General features: G+C 46.5%; 1 protein-coding gene across 9 annotated transcripts in view; it reads left to right on the top strand.

Annotated features, from left to right (window-relative positions):
* The window catches only part of ZHX2 (zinc fingers and homeoboxes 2), a 76,663-nt gene that overhangs the window by 42,772 nt on the left and 12,120 nt on the right, over positions 1-21,771 (top strand). Inside the window, exon 1 of one of the 9 annotated variants that reach the window (XM_055703571.1) lies at positions 12,090-12,217. The exons of the other annotated variants lie outside the window; for them this stretch is intronic. The gene's annotated coding sequence lies outside the window, so the exon portion shown is untranslated. Of the gene's footprint in view, positions 1-12,089; positions 12,218-21,771 lie in introns of those variants that run through there. 9 annotated transcript variants of the gene reach the window in all.

Genomic DNA, 21,771 nt, shown 5'->3' with positions numbered 1-21,771 from the left:
CGCTAAGTTTTGGGCCGTTAGTATAAAAAGTGGCACAGCTTCTGTAAGAGAAGATCCAAAAGTGCCTTTACTGTCAGTGAAAACCTGAAGGCCATATTTCACGGGTGTCGTGAGGATCTCTGACCATCTCTTTCCAGCCAAGTTGGGCTGAGTAATTGTGTCATTTGGGTGAACTCCTGACTGCATACGTTAGCCTCGTGCTAGCCCTGACCACCAGAGGTGGCTGTGAAATCAGAGGTATGCCCAGCGTGTGAAAAGTGGTGTAAAGCTTCCAGAGCTTGCCATTAATGTACATCACGTCTGGGGATCCTGGAGAGGGGGGTTGAGTGTCAGAAACAGGGCAGGCTGGGGATCAGGTTTGCATCCCCAGCATGCGGGGTGTGCACTGCCGTCCCCTTGGGCTGCCCATGCCACCACTGTGGGCACATCTCCCACCCCAGCAGGGAATTGCTCCAATGTGTCCTTAAGCCTGAGACCAACCAGATGGAAAAGTATCCTGTGCTCAGCCCCTGAGGTGGCCCCAGCACCACACTGCAGTCGTGGTGTATCTGGTCCATGCAGAGCTGTGCACTCAGGGACATGATAGATAGAGGGGAGGGAGATGGTGACCTCCAAACAGCTGCTGTGGTGGCAGTGGGGAAGGGAAGAGTGTGTTAGCTGCCCTTGGTTTTGGGAGAGGGGTAGGTGACTCCAAAAGAGCCTTTAAATAGCAAAGCAAGTAGCAAGGAATTTGGAGGGTTTCATAAGCTAGTTGCAAAAGGAATAAATGTGGAAAAAAGAAAAAAATCTCATTTGTGAGGGTGGGGAGTTTCTAGGCTGCAGCTCTGAGCAGCATCCCTGGGTTAGGAGTGCTGCGTAGCACAGCACTTGCAGGCGATGGAGCCATGTGATCCTTGCAGTATGTTGGCTTGCTTCAGCCTCGTGGAGGCTTGGCTCCATACCTGCCTAGCACTGCTCTGCTGGTTTGTACGTGCACTCCTCACCCAGAGGTGCCACGTCTGTGGGAGGGGGCTTACTGTGCCACCACCAGTGGCTGGGGCTTCCCAGTTAGCAAATATAAAAAAAAACCAACTAGTAGGTTTAGCTGGTGAATTACCCCTGCAAATCGCCATCTCTGCATCTGACACCTGGCTTCTGCAACATGTCACTTTGTCTTCCAGCAAATATACGCTGTGCCCATCAGGTCTCTGGCCAGTCATAGATAGCTATGTGTTGAAGCTGTTGCTTCTCCTAAAAACCTCAGGCTATTTACTGTGCTCTGGGATATGTCAGTGGGATGGGGCACTGGGCTCAGGTGTCGTGTCCTCTTCTGTGGCTGCCTGAAACATATGCCTGTAAATTTAGCAGTGGTAACATCAATGTAATGAGCTCTGAGTGCTGTGTGGCAGCGTTAGTGTGACAGCTGCTGGAAAATTGCAGCATCCCTTTCCAAGACCCCTTCCCAACACCCTGAGCACCAAGGTGATGCCATGCCAACCACCCACTGGCTATTAAAGCCTCCCTTAAAGTGTGCTGCTTTTGTGCTGCTTCCAAACCCCAGAATTTTGCAATAAATGATGATTTCAAAATGCATCAGTTCTTGCCCCATGCGGTGCATGTCTGTGGCCTTGCCTGCTCCCAGTGTCGTGTCCGCTCAGGTGGAGGCTCCTGGGTGCATTGAGCGTGACAGCGTGCTCAGGTTCTGTGCTGTTGTCATGGCTGACCAGCACCAGGTGTGTTTTGGGGGAGAAATGACCCTCTTTTGTGCAGCACCATCAGTTGCTCAGTCAACTCGCTTTGCTTTTCAGGAGGCTCCAGCAGGATTAATCTGGCTGGCACTGTCCAACACTGCTTGGTGCCTGTGCTCTTCCTTGAGACCTCTAAAAGGAGGGACAGTCCCCAGTGTCACCTCTCAGGAAATACTTGATGTTCAAAGAGTTCATGTAATTAGCTGTACTTTTCTTCGTGGATACCACCTAATCTACTTGAGTGAATGAGCCATCTATCCATTCCGTTTGCTTCAGCAAGACCGGCTGGGGCATTATGTACAGACCTCGGTGTGTGTTTTGCTGCTTTCCCTGGCTCTTCCTGCCGGTGGGAGCCTCGGCTGGGATGGCAGTGCAGACCCAGATAACATCATAACTGGCATATTTGCTGGGGAAAAAAGCACTCAAGACCTAACAAGAAGCTTAATATTCACAAGTTGCTGTAAGAACTGTGTCACGCTAGTGACTGTGTCAGACACCTGTATGAAATGTGTACCATTTTTTTCCAGGATACTGAACTCCTGGGGTCCCATTAAATTGTTTGGAAATTCAGGTACTGGACACATCTGAAAATTAGTCTGTGGCTGCTTTACAAAGCCTGGATTTTATTCCAGGCAATTGGAAGGTCAGGGAAGGGGGCTTTATATTCCTGTAAGTGAATTTGGTGGATTTTTTTTCTTATTTAGTCAAAAAGATGACTGATAGCATTGCTAGATTCATGCACGCTGCCAGCCTGTGCATCCTTTCCTCTGTGGGTTACTGGGGGTGACTGGTGTTCCTCTGCTGCTCCTTATCCCTTTATCCAAGACCCCCTTCAGCAGAAGCTGGGTGCCAGGTTGCTCTGTGCGCCTTCACCACAGCAGTGGATAACCCAAGGTGAGCCACGTTCCATAAGAAGTCCGGGGTGGTGGTTCCCCCTTTGCAAAGGTTGACGTCATTCTGGTGGGCACCACTCGCTCTTTGCCCTCTGCAGGGCAGGAGCATGCCCAGCCCTTTGCCTGAAGGGGTTGAACAAAATTTGTCTGACTGCACGAGTTGATATTTGTTCGGTTTAACCTTAAAACAAATTTGCCTGCAAGGGGCTATTGTCAAGAGACAGTAATGCTTGGTGTTGCTTGTTGTTCCTGAGCCACTGATTGTAGAGCATCTAGCTTATTGCAAAATTGCTATTTTTATCATAGCATAAAATGGTTAGTAGAGAGTTTTGAAGCGTATGTGTTGACTCATGGAGACAGCAATATTTAACACTTTTTTTTTTTTTTCCTCTTTTTTTACGTTCAAAGCAATTTACAGCTAATAATCCTCCTAACTCCCCTTTGTATAGGGAAATAGTGTTTGAACTCTTTGGGACAGATATTGGGGCTTGTTTGGTTTTGCAGTGCTGAAGTTGTGATTGGGGAAAAACTGATGATCTGGGAGAATCCTGCCTAGTAATAATACAGAGAAACCACTTTACATGAATAGCTCAAAAATGCTGGAGAAGGTATTGGGATTGGGATGTTTCTAGTGCTAACAGTTAAACCATATCCTGTCTTTCTCAAATTTATGAGAAGCAGTTTTATCTGTCTCCAGAGGTTTTCTTTTGTTGTTTAAAGTTCCATAAATCTACATGGGAGATCTTAAAATTGGATGAGAACTGTGTGACTGAGGCCCTTCTGAGTTAAATTGTAACTTGAAGCATAAGAAAATAAAGGTTCTCTTGGCGTGTTGCATTAGTGGGATATATTTGAACCAGTGTGTTGCATGTCATTAAACATATGGTGAATCACAGCTGACATACATGCCAAAAAGACTCTTGAGATAATGGGACCAAAATGTCGTGCAGTAACAATGTTCACATAACAGAGTAATTTCCTGGAATATAATCCCCAGGGAATGTAAAATTAAATTTGAAAATGTATCCCCATCTCTATCTTGCCCCTTGTAAAGTAAAACCACTGGAAATTGTTAACTCCTTGGTTGTTCTTACAGCAACTTGTGAATATTAAGCTTTTTGTTGGGTCTTGAGTGCTTTTTTGCCTACCCCAACTTCACCTGCCCAAGGACAAAGTGAATCCATGCATCATTCATCTGTAGCATCGCTACACTCGTGCTGCCTGTGATGGAGGTTCCCCATAGAGACAGGGATGTCTTCTGCTTGGTTCTTTGTGTCTGCCACTGTTCTTCAGGCCTTCAGGTTTCCTGAAAGAGTGACCACTTTGGGTAATACCACTGCCGTGTGTAATGTGATGGGCAGAAAAAGATTTTCTGGGCTTGTTTGGGGTTTATAGGACGTACTCAACTAAAAGGCATTGTGTGTAGTTAAGCATATTTTGTGCAGTTAAGTATATAGTGGATCGGTGCTGGCACAAACAGTGGTGTTCTCCAGGGATCTTTTACACCTTAAGAGAAAGTATAACCTGGTCCAATTATGGTGACCTGAAACTGCGGTAATTAAACTTAAGATGTTACTAAGGCTGTAGGGTAGGGATTTCGGAAAGCTAGCTTCCAAACCTGCTCCATCTGTCCTTAGTCTGAGCTTTAAACATAGACTTTAACTTCTAGCTATTCTTCCTTAACTTCCACTGTGTTAGTCAAGCAGCTTAATTCACTGGGAACTCTTACAGGCTCTGGTGTGTTTACACAGTCCTTATTAAATTAGATTGGAATAAGCACTGTGGAATTTGAAAGAAAAGCAGAATGTCGATTCGTGATCTTTCTTTGTTTTGTAGCCTTTTTGAAGGAGGAGGCTTGGGGTGCCTTTGTTTATGTGTAGATAGAAATCGCTAGCAAAACAGAGCAAAAAATGTGGTTTATCATTGCTGCCTCGGCCAACATGCTGAATTGAGATGGGCATTCCTGTAGGTTGGGCTAAAATTGGGTGGGAACGAGGGGACGTTGCAGCTCCTGTGCGTTTGGCATGGGAGAGGAAATCCTGGAGCGCTGACCAGGGCTCTGCTGGTGGAGGGAAGGTGGGAAGTTTTTTTGTATTTATTCTCCTCTTCCCTTCTGTCCAAGCCCTTGTAGCCCTTTGCTGTTGCCTGTTCCTTTCTCTCCCCCTTGTCAGCATCCCAACACCTGCTGTTTTCATCATCTGCCTACAGATCACCCTTCTTCCCCTCAGGAAAACCCTCTGCTATTATCCATGTGCGAGTGCACACACACACACACAAAATAAACTTATGGTCCCACCAGGATAAATATTCTGTTAAAATCACACATGTAACATCATCAAAGCTCTGGTTTAAGCAGGGCAGATGGAAAATGCCCTGCTGACCTAATGCCCATTAAAAAAAATTATCTGTAGCTGGTGTCAATGGGCTGCTTTCTTCTTTTCCTTTCTTTCTCTTTCTTATCATTTCTGTGCTTTCTCTTCAGAAGAACTTCAGTGCTGCATTAAAGAGGTTACAGGTGCTTTTCATCTTTACCTTTTTTTTTTTTTTTAATCCGCAATTTTACTTCTTCCCAGCAAGCCTCAGGGTTTTTTGTTGTTTTTTATTTTAAAGCAATTGATTCATAGCTCTCCTACCTGCTGGGAAAGATTGACCCTCTATTGAGCATCTTCAGACAGCCCTTCTTTTGAGTCACTCGGGACTGGAAGCGAGCAGAGGGCCAAGGCTGAAAGGTGTTTCTTTCCTAGTGCTGTTTGCACCCTAAGGAAACAGCGATGTATGCACTGTTTTTGTATAGCTTCATATACATCATGTGTGTATATGCCCCCATCTTGAAATGGGGTTATCCAAGGAGGAAAGGCTTTTTTTTTTTCCCCACTAATATCCTCTTGATTTTTTACTTCAGATCTGAGTGAAATCTCATTGCACTTGGCCCCCCTCCCATAGTATGTTTTTGGTGGGTTTCTGCTGTGTGGTTTTGGGGCTGGTGATGGTGGTTTTGTTTTCTCAAACCTCAGGTAGTGCTTTGGGTCCTCTGAACCATGAGGCGTGGATCCTATCTGAAGCCCCTTCCAGTGGGTTAAATAATTTGTGGTTCCTCTCCCACTTTGTTGCCCTGGTCTTCCCCTGCATGTCAGGGGCAGGAGACACGGGGCAAGCAGCAGTGCTGAGCCACCATGCTAAGTGAACAGGGAAGGGCGCCTTCCACATCGCTTCACTGCAAGCTCGATGGACCACAGGGGCTTTCCCATTGTTCAGCATTTGAAGCCCTGAGAAGATAACCTCAGGGCAGGCTGGAAGAGGTTCATGGTGGATTTTTTTTGGTGGGTTTTTTGTTGTTGTTGTTTTGTTTTCGGTGCCTGCCATCTGATACCAACGCTAAATTGTTTCGCCCTTCAAAGGAACAAACTCGACGTGCTGGGTTGGCTGTTCTTCGTCCTTTCTAAAGGATGAATCAGCCAGCACCGAATTTCCTCAGCAGAGTCTTCTGCTTTTATGCATTGGTCTGAAAACACTGACCTCAGCAGTTAGGCTGATTTATTCCACAAAAGGAGTAAAATCTGTCTGTCCTTGTTTGACTTGAGTTTTGAAGGAATAAGACTGAGAATTAAAAGCAAATGAAGATAAGAAAACAAGAGAGACCCTTTTTTTAACTTGCTTTCCTATACATAATATTGAGGCTCCTTTCTCACTCACTCGTGCATCAGCTAAACCAAGTTCCATGGACATCACCCTTGAACTCTTTTTATTTAGTGCCACCTTTCATCGTTAGGAAATGGCTAGAGATGCCGCGTTTGAACCTTGGCAAGTGACAGAGACCAGCAAAGATTTAGACACCGCCCCTGCTCTGAAGATGAATCAAACACGGGGTGACCCGTCCTGTCTTGTCTCTCCCGTCCCTTCTTGCCCAGGGCTGGTTTGAATGCAGCTCGCCGATGTGAGCCACCAGTATTTGGAGAGGAGGGGTTTGGGAGCCGATTGCAGCAGCCGGATCCAATTTCTCAGCAGCGTTGTATGCAATTGGCCTGTGTTTCATCATATTCGCTTTATTTTAATAAGTGTTACGAGAGGACTGCTCAGTGACTGAGTAAGGATTTTCCATTACAGGCTCTGCAGCTTTTTCCACGCTCCCTGGCTCTTCCCCCCTCTTGCGGTACCACGCGCTGGATAACTTTGCTTTAGAAATTATTTTTTTGTAATTTTTTTTTCCCCAAAATGAAAGCAGAGGCCCATGGACTGCATGAGCAGGATGGGATGTTAAGGCTTTCTTGCTCCCTCTCTTTCTCGCCTCTGACTTATTTTTTTAACCCTTTAATTTACTGCTGTGAGGCCACAGGAGACAGCAGGGGAACTGAGTGTATTGGGTAATACTGGGTCTGATTCCTCCCCAAGGCAGGAGCAGCCCTCCTCTGCAGGAACTGCTTCTCAGGAGCATTTCTAGAGGCCACACAAATCAGGAGCTATGTGAGCAGCTTGTCTGGTTTCTTCTGCCCAAGCTTCCTTCACGCCCTAAACACTTGGTGGGGTTGGAAGAGCCAGAAGGCATTGGAGGAGAAGCAGATTACCTCCACGGTGCAAAGAAATCATGAAGATGAGGAATTTGGGGGAGGAAAGACAAAAGTAATTCTAGAATTCCGTTGTTTTTTTCTGGCTTTTGTTTTTCCTTGGTTCCTCTTTCAGGTGAGGAGCATGCACTAAGTCTTGATCTAGTTTCCTGAATATCACAGGAGTTGCTTCAGGAAACATTCATCATCACATGTTTCCATGTCAGCAGGCAGCTGGCCTGCTAGAACTGAAGTTCTACGCAGAAATGTGTGTTTTGCCAATGCTTTTGTTGGGAAAGAGGCCTGAAGCCCAGGCTGAATTTGAGAGAGGTGATGGCTGATGAATGTTCCTCTGAGATGTGATTTCAGGTCTCTGCCCTCTCCAGCCTTACTGATGCGACTATTCTCTCTCCCCTTCCTCCCTTCTTATTTGGATTTTGTGGTCAGGAGACTACAGATAATAGCATCAGCTCTTTCTGTGGAACGTGGGTTTTCCTAAACCTCTGAAACTGTTGTGCAACTAAACTTTCACATAAAGCCGCAGGAGAAATTACCCAGACTGGAGCGGTCCAGGCTTATCGTGGTGCTTAAGGCAGAGTCTTGCAGGTGATAAGACAGGAGGGAATGCTGCTGGGAAGAGGGGAAGGGGTGCGAAATCCTTGGAAGCTGGCTTGTGTGTCAGTTTTGGATCCCAGTTAGTTACACAAAGGGTTTGACTACGTGGCTAGGCAAGCTTGAGAGCCTAGCCCATGTTTAGTTGGTGCCGCAGCAATAGCGGCTTGGTCCTAGCAGGACATCAGGCACAGCGTCCAGCGATGGCTAGCGGAGGTGGGGGGGGGAGCTGGTGAGCACCCTGCCTGCCTGCCCTCCATACTGGCTGGGGCTGCCCATGGCAGTGGTGACCCCAGCATGGTTGTCCTGCCAGTGCTGGGAGCAACACGAGCTTCTGCCTGTCCTCCAAAAGGAGATGTCCCCCAGCGAGCATCCCGCTGTTAGATGTAGAGACCATCTGAGAACATGGCCCTGTTGCCTTAATTCCACTCCTGTCTAGTACAGAAAACAATTTGGGGACTACAAAGGTAATTTTCCGTGCTGTTTAGGAAACAAAATACGTTGACTGTGCTTTACAAAGCAAGCAAACCAACCAACCTGCAAATGACCGAGCAGCTGGTTGACAGTTGGAGCTAAGAAGCGTTCCTCGGCAGTGAGGCGGTGGGAGTGCTGCCGTTCCCCAGTGCCTCTGCTTCCTTGGGGTGACAGGGTTGCCAGGCTGAAGCCGACAGCCAGAGCTTTTCAGCAGGCTCTTTCCCTGCCTTCCTTTGCTGTGCAGCGAAGTCCGTGTAGAACAGCAGGCTGGGTGCTGGTGGGTTGCCATGGAAAGAGCTGCCACATCGCACGGAGTTCATAGTGGGGTGTTTGGTGGCTTTTTCATTTTGAGAGAGAAATTTTCACTGTAAAACTGGGAGATGTAAACGCTGTAAACTGGGAGATGAACTAAATTAATGCAAGCCGGTCACAAAATCAGTGGTTCTTGAAATTATATCATTAAGGATCTTTTTTTTTTTTTTTTCCTCCTCTTCCCTTGGAAGGAGAACACATGTGTTTTGGCAAACAAATATTGAATATTAGTGTAATGCCGGATTTTGATGACTGGTTGGTTGGAGCCTGTTTTGCAGTGCAGGGGAGAGAGTAGGAAGGAGGAGATTTTGCTGGAGCGGGTGGGAGCGAGCGTAAGCCCTGGGCACGCTGCTGCAGACCTGGTCCTGGCCTCCCAGAAACTGAAGGAGAAGAAACCCCGTTTAAAATAATCATAATAAAAAACATCTAAAAAAAATAAAAAGGATTTAGATAAATACCCTTCAGTGAGAAAATGTTTTAGGGAGCAATTCTCCTCTTTTTCTGCATTTCTCAAGTATTGCTCAAGCATCATTGTTACAGTTTGTTCATCTGGACATGCTATGAAGTAGCCCTGGGGGAATCCAGGCACCAGAGAGACAAAGAAGCCGATGCCTGCGATGACTCGGCCCCGCATGGGGAATAGGGACTACGCCTGGATGAAAATGCATGGGAGGAGATGGGAGGAGGCAACCACCAAAGCATACTTTGTCATGCTTTAAGGTGTTCTAATGGCAAATGCTTCTGCTGGTAAGAAATAAATGAATGGGAGGTTTCGCCAATTCGTTTGTTTGTTTGTTTGTTTTCCTTGGCTGTTTATTCTTCAGCATAGTAATAATCTGGGTGAAACGTGGTCCCTTTGTGGTTTGGGAATGTAAGGGGTGTTCCAGGCAGGCACCAAAGCGTCAAGGCTTTGGATGGTCCAGATCAAACTCAGTTTTGGAAGTAGGAACTGGTTTGTTCTGTATCCCTTGATGTTTAAGAATAGAAGCGGAAGAAACAAAACGTGTGCTTCTTTGTGGCACGCTCTGTGGCAGAAGCCTGCAAAGGCACGGCTTGTGCTGGACTGATTGTATTTATGAGTGTGTCAGTTAATTATTTTTTTTTTAATACCTAATCGGGTCTTCTGAAACCAGTTATTTCCAAAGATTCCTTTCACTCTTTTCCACTGCGTGTTTCCAAAAGAAGCATTGTTTCTTTTGATTTGGGATATTTAATCATTTGTGCGATCCAGTAATCTTCTCCTCTTTGTATTTCCCAGGTAAAATGAAAACGCAGACATTCGCATCCTGCTACATCCCACTCCTTTTCCAGTGTCATTGTGTCAGGGTGTACTCGCCCTCAGTCCCCTGCCACCCGTATCAGCATCCTTTCCCAGAGCTCCTGGGTGCTGGCAGCTCCTATCCTGGCCCGGGGACCCTCATTGCAATGGCCAGATGAGGGAAAGGTGGGACAGGCTGGGTTCAAAGCAGTGCCCCAGAGCTGTTGTGCTGAAATAAATTATATATATATATATACACAGAGGCTGGCAGATTAAACACAGTGGGGAAATGTGGCACAAAGGAATCACATGTTGTTAGATCAGATCTATCTGCAAAGTTTCTGGCCTCCTGAGGACGAGAATATACCTGGAAATTGGAGAGCCTTATATTCAGGTGGTCTTTTAGTATCCAGGTAGCAAAAGTCCTGCGAGGAGGCTGAGGGCAGAGCTCCGGCAGTCACTCAGACCCATCTCTGCTGCAAGTCCAGTTAGAGTTCGCAGGAATGAAAGCCCCAAAAAGCAGTGACTGCTCCCCTCTGTCCTGCGGGGCCTGACATGGGAAAGAGTTTGTGTCGGGGAGGGGGACGGTGTTTGGGCTGGTGGGTGGCAGTTGTCGGGGAGCGTTTCTAACTCAGCTATGGAAACCCAACTCTGTGTGACAAGGGGGAAGGATTGCATTGTGTGTCCAACTTCTGGCACGAACAAAGGTCCTTTGTGGCCATGCCAAATTCTCCCAACAGCAAAACTGTTAGTGTGCACAGAGGGCAGCCGCTCTGCCCTGTGACTAATCGCAGCAGCAGCAGCGGGTGCTGCTGGGAGGAAGAGGAAGCTCCTTGGATCCCGTGATCCCCAGGGGCAAAATGCATTTGTTTGCCTGCCTAATTAATGCCTGTAGGGATGCTTAATAAACTATGCACACCCACCCGAAATCTCAGCATACCGCGTGGCAAGGCGTGCCTTTTCCCTATAAGCCAGTGTAGTTTTGAAAGCCTTTCTAACTCTTCCTTTTTTTTTTTTTTTTTTAATTTAAAAATTCTATGTATAGTCTATGATCTTCCTATGGAACATAAGTACTTGATTAGGAGCATATTTGTTGGATGACAGAAGAAATTAGAACAGTGTTACTTTGTGAATAACTTCAGCTCCAAGCAACTGTTAATTTTGAGCTTCAGATGGTGTAGACATCTGGAACATCAGTGATGTTTCAGCTGGCTTCTGGTTTCCAATGATGGGCAATAGCTGGTGGCTTTTGGTCTTGTATTAGATGTCTTAAATGCACAGTCAGCTGGGGGAAGTGACCTGCAGTGAAGGGAAAGCATGCAAATGTTTTAGAGGACCTTGCTATTCATTGTCTCTCTGCCTCTTCTGCTGAACATGTGGTAGGTCTTCTGTCAAACAGTTTATAGGATTATACTAAAGCAAAGTGTTTTGTATGGGCTTGAGGTCTGGGTTCTAATTAAATATGCTTTGCAAACAAAGTACTGAGATAAAATTTGAAGGCAGTAAGGGGAAAATGATGTGTGCAGGTGATCTAAGTGGGAATTGCAGGAGATGAAGTACAGCAGATGTAATAAAACAACTTCAACAGGCACAGCATGTGATTAGGATGATGGAAAACAGAGTAGCTAAGCATCTTTTAGAGGGTCATTTTCAGTGTTTGACCTCAGAGCTGACAGAGGAACTGATGAAAGGATAATGTGAAGTATGCTAGGAACACTCAGCTTGCATTACCAGCTATAGGAAAAAAATACATCTTGGACTGAAAGAGGTGTGGATCAACTCTTCTGGGGCCTCCAGAGCCAGAGAGAGAAGAAAACAACTGTATTGATGGTGCCCACAGACTTTGGATGAGATGGGGTTGTCATGAGAAGGTCTTCATTGCACAGGAACCATCTCTAAACTACTGGATTTTTGCAGAATTTAGGCCAAAAAATGGAAGGGGGAAGAGTTCTTGAACTGTAGGGTTCAAGCAAGGGAAGATGGAGGGAATTGGTGCAGCTCTGCTTGTGATGTGTTCTGCTGCAGCTGCAGAGGAGGGTAGCTTTTAGCTTGTGTAAGGGTAGAGAAGCTTTGGCACTATGGGAAGCAGACGGGCTTTTTTGCTGCATACGTGCACCTGGCCCGATGAGTGATTTCTGGGGGAAGGCAGATAGTTCAGACCTTTGATCTTCAGACTTTTGCTTCCTCCCATGAGCCTGCTGGTGAGAGTTGTGGTGGCGGTGTGACTTGGGTGCTTGTTTGTTGAGACCTCATCTAAGAGTACCAGTTCCTTTTGCAGGGGCTGTTAAATATTTTTCGGCTCGTGAGGCAGGAGGATAACCCGAGTTTAGCGGAGGATGGAGCAGTAGCCTGTAGCACAGAAAACCTGGATGCAGTTTCCAGCACTGGTGAAGATCTTGGGTAAGGCGTAATTTTTGCACTGTCGCTACCCCATGCCTTTTGGTGGCAGCAAGCTGTAAATTGACTTGGCCGTGTAACGAAGCCTCAGCCACGCTCTCTTCATGCCTTAATTGCCCGTCTGAGCAACAGGGATAATATCAGCGCCTTAATTCACGGGCCTGCTGTGAGGATAGATGTCTTAACAGCTGTAAAGCCTCTTGAATACTGGGCTAGTGGGATCCTCTGATCACCAGAGGTCGTTAACTAAGGCGGACTTCTACATGAGGGGAAAGGACCCAGAAAAGATACCTATTTTATGTCGTTGGTGGAAGTTGTGTCATTGCTTTTAGAGAAGAAAAGCCTCCAAATGTGGAACTACGTTTTTCATGGGCTGATAGAAGGCCACTTTTGAAACAGCCTTCCCTTTAAGCAAGTCGAACACAGTGAAGTTTAATACAAAATGCAACAAGATGAGAGTGCATGCTGTTTACACCAAGATACTTGCAAAGCCCCTCAGCAGAACCAGATCTGCTTATCACTGGGGCCCAAGGGAGCTGAGGAGGTCAGACTGCAGCAGAGCACTGCATAGGCACATACTCTTTCTTCCAAGCACCCTCGTTCCTGTTAACCAGCAGCAGCCACCTTTCCTGTGTGCTGGGACAGCAGAGATGCGGCCTGTGGACATCTGGTTTTTTGTCTGTCTTGGCTGGGAGGGTGGGCACCAGCTACGGTTGGGAAAAAAATTGTGTCAGGTTTGAGGAAGATGTATTTTCCCAGCAGTACAGGGGTTCATCTGTGTCACAGGAGTCTCCTAGAGATCCAGGTTAGGAAACACATGTGCATCATCTGCCAGCAGTTTGGGGTCATTCATCTGAACTTGGCTAGCAAGCAGGAGACCTGACCTGGCTATGGGCACAGGCAGCACGGGTGTTCGCAAGCATGTTCCCCCGAGCCAGCAGGGCTACGTGCACTGGGGGTCTGTTCGCACCCCCAGACAGAAATGTGGTATTTTTGGCATGGAATGCCTGAGGTTTGCCTCCTTGGTTCAGGGTATTGAACCATGTGAGGTAGGCCAACAGCTGACTGTTCATGTCCTTAAAACTGGAGCTGTCCTGAAGTGCCTTGGACATCAGATTGGTTTGGTGTCCTCTGGCTGAGTTTGGAGGACGCTGGGTGTCCAGCTCCTGTGAACATCCATTTGGCAGTTTCCAGGGGTGGTATGGTTCCAAAGGAGGTGTGTTGGAATTCCTGCTTCTGGAAATGTAGAGGTGAATGTTTCTGTTGCATCTGGTGGGCTCAGAGGTGCTGCTATGTACCCCGAACGCAGCTTTTGGGCTTCCTCCCAGTAGCGCCTGGCACTGTAGCTCAAGGCTTCCCATTCAGGAAGTGATTATTTTTAGTTGTCGCAATTGTAAGTCAGACCTAATGTTTTAAAAGGGGAAATTATTGTGTACTGAAGCTTTTCCCCGTGGTGTAGAGGTTCAGGCTGTGTAAGCAGTGTCTATCTGGATGACTTGAAGTGATAGCCCTCGAGTTCACTGGGGCGTAGACGAGCGGAGAGGGAAATGGGGGCAGGAGGGAAGAATAGCAGTGTTTGGGGGGCAGAGTTAAAAACCATCCCGTGGGAGGGAGATGTTACGCTAGGCTGCTTCTAGTGTTTTATCCTCTTGTCTGTACTCTTCATCAGGGAACGTGAAGATACACAGAGAAGCCCTTGGAGGAGGGGGGGAAGAGGTACAGTGACTCATCAGCTTTATAAATCACAAACCATCTGCATTTTTCTAACACATCATGAATGAGTCAAAGGGGGAGGTGTGCAGCTACAGACACACACAGGTTACTAATGTTTTCTGTTAATTACTGAGCTCTTTCCTCTCTTCTGGGAGCTCCGTAAACTCCTTCAGTGCTGTTGTTGTGTTGGATGAGGCTGATGCAAAGTCTGCTTCCCGTATTGGACAGGGTTGGCCGGGCATCCCAGAAGTCTGCACGTATCGCCTGTCTTGTTCAGACATGACCTAGATTTCTCTTCCTTTCTTTCCCTCAAATCTAAACCCTTCTAGGAAGTGGTCACCAAATCATCTCCTGACCTCAGCCCTCGCTCCTTCCCCCCAGTCAGGTCCTCTGGGCACTTGTTGTGAGGCTTTAGGGGCTGCTTCTTGAGAATTGAAAGCTTCTTTTTCTTTTTTTCTTTTTTTTTTTTCTTTTTTGAGAAATTTGGAACTTATTTCTACCCTGCAGTCATGCAAGAGGGATGCCCAGAATGTGTGTGTGATTTTCATTTTGTTTTCCCCTTTGCAGTTCACCTACAAAAGTGTAAGTGCCTTGGTAATTTTACTTTTCAAAAAAAGACACTCAGCTGACTAGAGGCAGGGTGCTGTGGTTCCCAGAGCAGAAAAATTTGCCAAGGGACACAACTGGTGTGAGAAAACCAGAAAAACTTGCGTACTGTTGCTTAAGTTTTGTAAGCACGTGGAGTAAAGAAATACAGTGTTTTGATTCTGTCATAGCCCATTTTCTTTCTGCTTTGGAGGCATTTAACTGATAGCGTCCCTGTAACAACAATAAATCTGAAGAGAGAGAATACGTAATAATATATAAAATATAGTGATGTAGGAAATGTATGCAGCTGTACCATGTCTAGGTGGCAGTGTTGTGGAATGATGGATGGCATGAAGGAGAAAGGGGACCAGACATTGTTGTTAAGGTGTTTGATCTTAAAAAATGGGAAGTGATTACTAAAAGTTAAGCCAAGGATACTTCTTTTAACAACACACACACGCGCCCCCTTCCTCAGAAAAAACCTGCTCTTTAAAATCGTGCCTGAAAAGAAATGAAGCTGAATATTCAAACAGAGTATTTTTTTTTTTCCTGAATAAAATCAAAGATGGATACATCCAGGTTTTACCCACGTAGCTGAGGATAGCGTCTACAAATAATTCTTGTTTTGTGTCTGAGAGTCTCGTCCGCCCACCACATGGTGCTGGATGAAAACTCAATATGAAGCATTACTTAAATCCAGAGACTTTAATCCAGTCCAATGATGAAGATTCAATGAGCTGCGCAGACAAGTAATTAAACTAATTAGAATGAATGCTTCTATAATGTTTCTGTTTCTCTCTTAAGAAATCTGTTGGTCTGTATTTCTCTCTTCCGACCGTGCAAGTACCCACCCTAGGAGTAAACACACCACCGATTAAAGCAGGTAATTTTGGCAGGGTGTGTGACTAATCTTTGGAGCTCGCTGCCCCTGGAAGCCACCGACAGAAGGCATTGAACAGAGGTGCAGCCCCCCTGCAGCTATGAAGAACATCTGCTCATGTTCTGTATCTTGCATGGGTGGTTCGTGCATCCTCTTGTTTGCAAGAGGTCAGTTCATATTTTTCCTTCCCAAAGGAGAAAGCGAGGCCCCAGCAGTGCACCCACCAGCACCTTTTGGGTTTTGAGCATGCAGAGTCGTAGGTGCCACTGGGATTTTGGGTCCCTCTCTGCCCCTGAGCATCTGTGATTGGTGGAGGTCACTGGCTACGCCATGTGTTCAGCAGGACACGAAAGCAGATTCCTCTGGCATAAGCCCACACTACAAGGGAAAAAGGTTTTCCCAGACTGCACCAACTTCAGAAACCCAGTGGGAGCTGCAGCCCTTGTGTGCCAGTCATGGTTGCACATGTGCCCCGTCTCGTGTGCATGCTCTGGATTGGTTCTCCTGTGGAGGAGAAAGCAGTGACTGGGAAGCAAGGAAACATGGATTTTGTCCCCACCTTGGCACTCTGGTGCTTGCCCCATCCGCTCTGCTGTGTGCCCTCCTGGAGAGAGGCCATCTTCTGCCTAGCCCAAGCTGTCTTGGGTGGGACAAGTGACCGTTACTACAATATCAATATTGTTTCAGGGCACAGGCCAGTCTGTAAAGTGCTGGTTTTCATCCCAAGTAATTATTCTATCATTTTCCTAGAGAGTGAAGAAGCTAAAATCAGCCTAATCTGGTTTTTAGCAACTGAACTTAAGCCTGCATTTTAAAAAAGGGGGAAAAAATACAAGCCAGTGATTGCAGTTGAATACTTATAATAGAAAATTCACAGCCCACGATGCTCAACTTTCCCTTTTCTGGGAAGGGCTTGGCCTCTTGTGTTCATATAGCATGCAGCACAGAAAAAACACCTTTTTTCCCCATGTCTTTGGTTTTGCAGCAGCACGAATGAGAACATTTTGGTTCAAAAGAGCAGCCTGTGAGCAGTGTACTCTGAAATACCCCTATTGCGCAGTACTGCCTGGTACAACCTATTCTGGTAAAGCCTATGGGGTTGAGGTAGGGGGTGGTCCAGGATATCTGCATTTCCCAGAATAAGGTTCTTGATCTCTATGCAGTGGTCACCTTGCAGCTGAGCTGTTAATGTAAAGAGGCAGCTTTCACATGGATTGCTTTAGGCACACAGTTCTCCAGGGTTTTCTACTACTGTTGGTGTCTTTTGAAGCCCCATTTCATACTACCCTCAGCTCATCTCCACCAAAACCCCTCATTTTTGTTTTATCTATGTATTTTTACAGAGTCTCTGTGTGACCACCCTGTAGGGTTGCGAGACAGAAGCAGGATGTGTGCTGGGTTTGCTTCTGCCTCCGTTCACAGGCGTGCTGACATCCACTTTCATAGGACATGTTGGGGGAGTCAGGAGTCCTGGAGGCAGCTTGGTTTGCTGATCACCTTTGAAAGGTGTGAGCCTCTGGTCCTTAAAAGAAAGAAAATTATCAAGTGATGCTTCTGCGTAGGCAAAAATTCACAGCCATTGCACCCTGCTACAAACATCCACGTGGGGTTTTTATTCTAATTAGAAATGTCTACACTGACATACGCGCATTGAAAATGTATAGCACTTTCAAATTTATTTTTTCACGTCTGCGAAAATTACTGCTGTAACTATCTGTACACCTCCCCATTAATTGTGTTTTATTCAGCTTACAAAGAACCACAGAAGTACCGGACCTCTGGGCAGCTCTGGCTTAAATGCTCTTTTAAAAGCTCTGCTCTAGTTCACAAAACCTGCCTTTCTTTCTGTGATTTTCTTCTGTAAATCATTACGGTCCAAATCCATCATGCAGGAATTATTTGCCCTGGTTTGCTTCTGCTTATTCTCCTGCATATAATTAAGCAATGTTTTTAAGTGTTTTATCACAGTGGAGAGCAACAGCATTTTTTTTTGCTGTGCTAGCTGATGTGCTTTTTGATATTACTGTAGCAGCTGCATGCTAAAAACAGTTGTAAGGAAGGAAAAACATCACCCTAGGCATGTGCCTTTTTTGCACCGTGAAATGTGTATCTCGCCTCTCATCTTTGGATTCGTAGGAGAATAATATTACGGCAACGTTAATGAACGTGAGTTCAGCATCTCTGACACGGCACAGGATGATAGCTCTGCTCTATGCCACGTGTGTTAGCGTGGACGCAGCCTTTGTGGGTGAAGAGTAGGTGGTCGCCGGGGGGGGGGGGATGATGTTGTCAAGTAATATCAATTCATTTCTGCTTTGCACTAAACTCTGTGGGCATGACTTCTAGGCAGCCACGCAGGTTGGAGTCAGAAGCAGAGATGCTCACAGGGAAATGCGTTTTTGAGTCCTGGGGGAGTCAGGGGTGCACAGGCTCGGAGGGTTATGAGGAGGAAAGGACATAGCTGATGCTAGCCAAGAAACGGACAGACCCACTGAGGTCCATCACGGTGTGGTTGGTCACACGTTCTGCGAGGGATGGCAAATTCTTTAGCTCAGGAAAAAAGTGGTGCAGGTGGTGTCTCTGCTTTTAAAGCAATCTGGGGTGTTTGAAAGGCGGTGGGCGGCAGCGCCTGACTGGCATCCGAGGGCAGCGTGTGGCATCCGCCTTGAGGTTTGCTGAGTGATGTTACTGCGTGACAAAGTGGGGTAGTATCCCAAAAAACCTAGGGACTGAAAGACTTCTGTCTGACGAGTCCTGGCTAGCGAGCTGTGGTTGGTGCTGTGCTGTGCAGTTCTTCTGCTACTCCTGCTTTGTCCCCAAGCTGGGAAAGGGGCATGAGAAGGCTGTAAGGAGGAGCTGGTACCTTTGTGATGTTAAACATCATGTTCAGACACAGGGGAGGGTTGTGTTGTGTTTTGGTTTGCATAGGGGTTTTGGGGGGGGTTGGTTTGGGTCGGTTGTTTGTTGGTTGGTTGGGTTTTGGTGGATGGTTGTTTGGGGTTTTTTGTTGGTTTTTTTTTTGGGGGGGGGGGGAGTTAAATAGTTAAATTACAAGAGTGTAATTTGCTGTTGCTTGTCCTGCATAGCAGAGAGGATGCTGTTTGTAGAGACTCTATTCCTAGGCAGTAAAGCAATAAAATGCTTCCGCCCTTTTTAAACATCAGCTGGCCCTTGCAAACGAAACCCCCTATATTCCTGCGTTTGTTTGCAGGTAACCTCGTAGTGGTGGTTTTCCCACTGTTAGTTTTTGGATGAGGCCAGGTGCTGGGAACACTCTGCTAGCACAGGGCAAAGCAAACAATGCAGTGAGATGAAAAATATTATTGACAAAATCACACAAGTGTTGCTAGAGTGTTTTTTCTTTCTGGTTGTTTTTGGTTGGTTGGGGTTTTTTTTCTTAAAAAAAAAAAAGGCAAGGTATATCTGTGAAAAGTAAAGATCCACTTGCATTGGGTGGGGGGTTCAACCTGTTTTACCCTCTGTTGTATTATTTGCTTCTAGTCCTTGTTTGGAAGCAGGATGCAGCACAAAATGGTGACATTTGTGGTGAACTTTCCCTTTCTGCCAAAGTTAAGCTTTTCCCTGTTTTTTAATTCAATATCCCATCAAATTTGGTTGTCTTTGAACAGCCTTTTTCAGGGTTACTCATGTTTTGGGATACAAGAGCAGACAGACAGCATCTCAGCCTGTCTCTCCACTGCCCTGCCACTTCCCCAGCTGTGGCTTGCAGGGTTTTGGCTGATGCTTTGTGTGACCGGGCTGTGTTCCAGCTGCCATGGAAAATTCCCACTCTGCCACCACCTCAGAGGAGCCCATGTGGCAATGGTAGTGCAGAAAAGAAGTTCAGTCTCTACCCAAATATTTGCTGATTTTATTTTTTTTTTAAGGGGAGCGGGTGTTAAACTGGCTATGTGCTCAAGGAAAAGATGGGAGAGTGAACAGATTTCAGTGTTCAACAAAAGAAAGCTTTTTAATATATTTTTTTTCTTTCTCCATCCCTTTGCTTGAACTGTACTGTTAATCTTTTGCTGCTGGAAGGTAGCATTGCTGCAGAGACAAACATTTTCTAGTGCCAGCCAGACCTAAAAGCATGGTTTATTTTCCCTGTGCAGTTCTCCACGGTTTTCCAAGTCTGGGGCCAGGCAACCAGGTAGGAAATGTGATGTTTCCACAGTTGTGCACAGAGTCACCAAATGAGGTCCGAATTCATTCTCACCTTGGATGCTCTGGAGCTGTTTTAACAAGTGTTTAGAAGATCAGAGGACTGTGGCTGGGTTATTTTGTTAATTAAACAAATGAAACAAATTTCAGAAACTAAAGAAAACCAGACTAAGGGCCTTACTCGTAACTGCTGTGGCATGCTTTTGGGGAGGTAGATTTAAAAGAATGCGTTGCTTCTGACCGGTGTGCCTCTGTCCTGGATGGCTTTGCCAAAGCAAAGCAGACTGAAAGCTCTTGTTCCTGCACACAGGCTCTCTGTGGCTTGGTTTGGATCTCATTCACCACGGCAGCTGTCTGCTCGAAGCCAGGTCCTTTTGTTTTTCACCTGGTTGCCTTTTGCTGCTTTGTGCATTTGCTCATTAAAAAAAAAAAAAAAAAAAAAAAAAAAATGGTTTTATTTTTCCAACCACCCACAGCATTGCAAGACGAGCAGGAGATATGGCAGGTGAGCTGGAGGAGTGAGGGCTGCCTTCCCTCCCCGTGTCTGGGGGGACTGGCTGCTCACAAGGCAACCACTGCCAGCACCCCGTGCCTGTGGGCAACCCACAGTGGCAGCAGCCCAAAAACCGGGAGGTCAGTTGTCTGGTGTCCTGTCTGTAACAAACCAGTAGGGTGAACCAAGCCAACTTTAGGAATAGAGGTTGACCTGTCTGTGGTGCAGCCCTATTCATTACGCACCAGATGTGAATTTTGCCCCTCAAAGCGATGTGCAGTGGGCACGGCTCGGGTGATGAAGTGTCACTTGGGTTCTGATCAGGATGTCCTGGTTGCTAAGCCTGGGTTGTCGGTAAAAGGGAATCTTCTCTCTTCCCTTCCTCCTCCCCCCTACCCACCCCCCCCCCCCAAAAAAAAAGAATAAAAAATTGGTAGCTGTCACTAGCTGGAGGAACAGCCATCTGCAGGTGAAATCCAGAGGTTTGTGAGGTCAGGTTTGCATTTTCTCCTGCCCACCTCCCACATCAGAGGAGCTGAAGCAGCATCATTTAGCAGCTTTGTGAGGAGCAACACCATGTATTTAAAGCTCTCCGCTGGGGCTTTGATGTTCTGGTGAGCAGCTCATGTTTCAAAGCTGTGAGATGCTTCTGGTGCTCTCTGACGTCCTGTGATTAGACATGGCAGCCCTGCAAACTTACAGAGACGTGACATCCTTACCGAGGTCCTGGAGGGGCCATGGCTTGGAGGTCTGAATAAACTCTCCTTGCTCATGCAAGCATTGGGTCTTGTTTCCTTCCCTTCTTTCAGGGTGCAGGTTGAGGGGACAGAGATGGTCTCTGGATGGTTGTGACCGGCCCAAGCTGAACATCTTGGACAGTAACAAAACCAAATGAGTTTCAGACCTCCAAAAAGAAGCATTTCACTTGGGCTTGATTTCTGCAGTGAATAGCGACTCTTGTGTGGCAGAAAAAGTATTAGAAGTGTAGACTTGGCAAACCAGCAATTAGACATGCAGAAAACCACTCTCTGGGATAGTAGGTGGGAAAGAAGTAACAATCTGTACAATTTTCTAGTAAAACTGTAGCAGACAGAATTTTTCGTCTGTCCACCCAGTTATATATGCTTTGGAGGGACCTTGGCCCTTCCTCTGTATCAGAGCATCTTTGCTTGGGGCTGATTTTCATGTCCTTGTGAGAGGTGAGAGCTCAGCACAGCAGAGAGCTTGCTGAGCTTCCAGAGACTGGGGAATTCAAAACATTTAGCCTGGCTTTTAAGAAACCTTTGATTGATTCAGAGTTGTAACCTAGCTGTTTCTCATCCTCCATCTTTCACTTCCACCCCATTCCTTTATCTTTTTGTTCTTAACTCCTTCTTCCCTCCCTTTTTTTTTTTTTTTTTTTCCTGGGGGGGGGGGGGGGGGGCGCAGGTATTCAGTGAAACATAAATAAGCCCTGCTCTGTCTTTGATGTCTTTTGAATTTTCTTCCTTTTGCCACATGAATTTTGCAGAAAGTCATATATCAGAAAAAGAGCGGTCTGTTAAGTGCAGCTGTGTGGTCTGGGGGGAGAAGTGAGCCACAGAAGAGCATCCTGGGAGCCATGACTCCATCCTCATCTCCACCACACTGTCCCAGGGCACTGCCTTGCACCTCCCTTCCCTCATCTCTGAAAATCAGTGTCGTGAATGTGGTGGGATCTGCAGGGCAGAGCAAGGTGACCTA

Source organism: Falco cherrug, chromosome 3, assembly GCF_023634085.1.
Source record: "Falco cherrug isolate bFalChe1 chromosome 3, bFalChe1.pri, whole genome shotgun sequence".
In the NCBI taxonomy this organism is placed as follows: Eukaryota; Metazoa; Chordata; class Aves; order Falconiformes; family Falconidae; genus Falco; species Falco cherrug.
The sequence above is the reverse complement of the archived record's forward strand: the minus strand, read 5'-3'. Positions and strand labels throughout refer to the sequence as shown.